We start from the raw sequence: 4,605 nt of genomic DNA on the forward strand, positions 1-4,605 counted from the left end.
CGCTTGACTCGCAATCTGCGGGTCGCGGGTTCGAATCCCTTCACTAAACATGCTCGGCCTTTTAGCCGTAGGGGCGTTATAAAGTGACGGTCAATCCCACTATTCGTGGGTAAAAGAGTAGCCCAAGAGTTGGTTGTGATGACTAGCTGCCTTACCTATAGTCTTACACTGCTAAATTAGGGACGGCTAGCGCCGATAGCCCTCGTGTAGCTTTGCGCGAAATGTATAACAAACCAAACTACTCAAACATATATCTCTTAACGCTACGGTCAACAAAAATTACACATTCGAATATGTGAGTCATATAAAAGCTGTTTAAGATTTGAAATTTATATGTGCAAGGTACGGTAAAATTTCAGTAAGGTTTATTTATTTTGGTATTACATTTGTTTGTACATTTTGTTACAAACAATGCTCAATCCAATTATCTGAAAAATATCTCAACCAAATGAAATTTTCTTAGCCTTTTGAAGATTGTTACTCAAGCCTTGTTCATTTAAGCTCCTCCAGAATTGATATAGCTGTAACATGTAATTCAGTAGTTCACTTCCAGTATTATTTCACCGTAAGGTAAAGAAACCTTTAGTAAATTATTATTAATATAACTTATTAAAAAGATCTTAAACAAACATTGATCTTGTTATTTTTATTGTACTAGATTTCAAAGTATGATCTCAAATAAATATTGACCTTGTTATTTTTATTGTTGTAGATTTCAAAGTATAATCTCAAATAAATTTGACCTTGTTATTTTATTGTTGTACATTTCAAAGTATGTTCTTAAATTAACACTGATCTTGTTATTTTTATTGTTGTAGATTTCAAAGTATAATCTCAAATAAATGTTGACCTTGTTATTTTTATTGTTGTACATTTCAAAGTACGATCTCAAATAAATGTTGACCTTGTTATTTTTATTGTTGTACATTTCAAAGTATGATCTTAAACAAATATTGACCTTGTTATTTTATTTTTGTAGATTTCAAAGTACGATCTTGTTATTTTTATTGTTGCAGATTTTAAAGTATGATCTCAAGCGAACACTGATCTTGTTGTTTTTATTGTTGTACATTTCAAAGTATGATCTTAAACAAAACACTAAAGCTTCCTTTACTATCCTGATTCTATCTTTGAGTTTAAGCTCACCATATCAACAGACTCATCCAAAAATCTTGACAAAACGTGACCTAAAACCTACTATAATTATAAACAAATAAAATAAGGATGTTGTTATTGTTGTTAAGCACAAAGTTGCACAGAGAGTTATCTGTACTTCGCACACCGCGGCCATAGAACCTCGGTTATTGGTGTTACAAGTCCTCAGTCTTACAGCTGAGCCACCTGGAGGCATAAAATTTGAAAGCTGAAAACTATGAAAACTTGATGTAAGAATCTGTTTAAGTTGATTGGATTTCGCAGAGTCTAACTGGTTGGATTTCGCAGAGTCTAACTGATTGGATTTCGCAGAGTCTAACTGATTGGATTTCGCAGAGTCTAACTGATTGGATTTGAGTGAAAATAAAAAAAAATATGGTGAAGCTATACAAACCTATTACTTCAGCTCCTTTTTTCATCCAGTAATAAATGGAAAAGTTTTGAAATGACTTCTTGTTCTTTTACAGACATTTATGTGATTACTCATTGGTTGCATTATCAAATCATACTAAAAATTAATTACCCTATAAAAGTAAAATAGTCCAGCCACCCAGCTCCACCTGATGTTCAACGATTACCTGACACCTCAGTTCTTATTCTAACAAGCTTCTGCGAAGAATGATGGGGGTAAACACACTTCGTAACAAGTTTTCCCAAAACGCTCACGGCCCGACATGGCCTGGTGGTTAGGGCGCTTGACTCGCAATCGGCTTCGAATCCCCGTCACACCAAACATATTCACCCTTTCAGCCGTGGGGGCGTTATAATGTGTCGATCAATCCTACATTTCGTGGGTAAAAAGAGTAACCCAAGAGTTGGCGGTGGGTGGTGATGACTAGCTGCCTTCCCTCTAGTCTTACAGATGGCTCTCGTGTAGCTGTGCCCGACATTCAAAAAAAACACAAACGAAAAACGCTCCATTTTTCTTGAAATGTCGATGTTTTAAATATTGTTTAGCAGAACAAAAACACCCAAAGTCTATTAGAGTTTCACAAAGTATTCTTCTAAAATGGTAACCATTTTACAGGTAGAAAACATAAAAGCTTCATGTTCATAAATATAATGCATAAAATATATGAAACATTAAACTGACAAATCAAGTAAAATAGCAGAATTTTTCGAAATTTATCTGACAACCAGAAATACTAGAAATTACAAATTCTACCTCTTTCTAAGACAACAAGCACGGAACACGAACCCCGATGATGCTTCTGGAACGCACCTAATGTTAACAAATCCAATCGTCTGAGAACCAGGAACTCAAACTGTGACAACTAATCGTGGCCAGGACATTCTATTGATATATACAAGGTATTTTATTGATACATACAGGACATTCTATTGATATATACAAGGTATTTTATTGATACATACAGGACATTCTATTGATATATACAGGACATTCTATTGATATATACAAGATATTTTATTGATATATGAAACACTGTGATAAGTGAGTCCTGAATATTATGCCCCCCCCCCCAGTGACACAGCGGCATGTCTGCAAACTTACAACGCTAGAAACTGGGTTTCGATACCCGTGGTGGCAGAGCACAGATAACCAACCTAAATACAAACAGTATATATCAATAGAATGTCCTGTATATATCAATAGAATGTCCTGTATATATCAAATAGAATATATCATTACGCTCTTTACTTGTTTGTTTTGTTATTGTTTGTAAACATTTCCAGGATTACAAGAAATCCTCTTAGTGTCACGACACATAAATGTATTATACTCACCATAGTGACACCTCCGGTAACGCATGAGTCAGGTTTTGGCGATTCGGATGTGTTAAGACAATTGTTTCGACATCTCAAAAATTGGATAAATATTTTCACTGGCGCTTGAGTATATGTAATTCTTCAATGCTAGTATTTCAATAAATAGTTTTATTTTCATTTCACCACTAAGACTTATGTTGACAGCTATAATGAGGAATTCTTTACTGATATACAATTGAATATGACGTTTAATCGCATTTACCAATCAATATTTAATAATTCTAATAATTACACACCTTTCTGAACTACCACCCTCTGCAAGTGTTGTCCAGGCAAAGGGAGTTTTGAGGGTGAAATGAGTTTGATTTTATTAATTTTATTACGTTATAATTGAAGACCACAGAAGAATTAAGTCTGAACATTGTGTGATAATTCAATGAACAGTAAATTTTCAAGTGTGATTAAAGTCTGAATAAAGTTTCACTCATCACACCAAATCACCTGATTTTCGAGCATTAATAGCTTTCAAAAAGTAATCTTTTGTTCGCTTCACTTCACTCCAAATGTATCTGTTAAAATAAAGTTGTTCACACGTTTGAATGTTTATTAGTTTACGACATTGTTGGCTAATACTGAGAATGTCCCGCGTAATCTTCAAAGAAACTTATTCTATTTATAACAGCTGAATAGTCCCCCTCTGGGATAGCGGTAAGTCTACGGACTTATAATGCTAAAATCTGGGGTTCGATTCCAAGCTTCAGACACAGCAGATAGTCCAATGTAGCTTTGCATTAAAACAGCCAGTTAAATCACTGTATCCTACAGCCATCTATAGAGAAAAATGAGAATTACATTTATATATAAACGTAATGCCTTTTACGGATACACTCATAAACTATAAACCATTCTGGCGAAATAATTATAAACAGTATTCAGAGAATCGATTAACATTAGCAGCTGCAACTAAAACTTCAGTTTAACATCTGCAACGTTAGCAGTTGTAATTTAAGCCTCAAATGAACATCTACAACGTTAGAAGTTGTAATTTAAGTCTCGATTTAACATCTACAACGTTAGCAGTTGTAAGTTAAGCCTCAGTTTAACATCTGCAACGTTAGCAGCTGTAAGTTAAGCCTCAGTTTAACATCTGCAACGTTAGCAGTTTTAAGTTAAGCCTCAGTTTAACATCTGCAATGTATAATGGTTGAAGCGCAATGGACTACATGAAGTCCAAAAAAAGTTTGTTTCAAGGAGTTCTGGGGGGCTTTTATTTTTGTGTTAGATTGGGTTTTCGAGCCTATGTGTTTTCTTAACATCATGAATAGTTAAATGCATATAATATTAATTAATGTGATGTCAAGTAGATGGCGCTACATACTCTTTTGGGGTGTTAACACTTAGCATTTTGGGATGGGGGGCGTTAACACTCAGCAACTTATTTGGCAGGCGTTGTTAGTTGGCTGCGTCGGTCATCGCAGAATCTTCGCCAGCTCGAAACGTTGTCCAAAAGCTTTTCAGACAGATATAGTCCACTAAGAGATATAGTCCACTAACAGATATAGTCCACTAACAACATATTTTTCTCTGTCTAAACCTTCTTTCAAGCATAAACTTAGTTTATCAAAACAAGCATTTGGATGTTTGTTTGTAATTAAGCACAAAGCTACACAAAAACCGGGTTTCGATACCCGTGGTGGGCAGAGAACAGATAGCCCACCTAGC

Source organism: Limulus polyphemus, unplaced genomic scaffold (assembly GCF_000517525.1).
Source record: "Limulus polyphemus unplaced genomic scaffold, Limulus_polyphemus-2.1.2 Scaffold1228, whole genome shotgun sequence".
Lineage (NCBI taxonomy): Eukaryota > Metazoa > Arthropoda > Merostomata > Xiphosura > Limulidae > Limulus > Limulus polyphemus.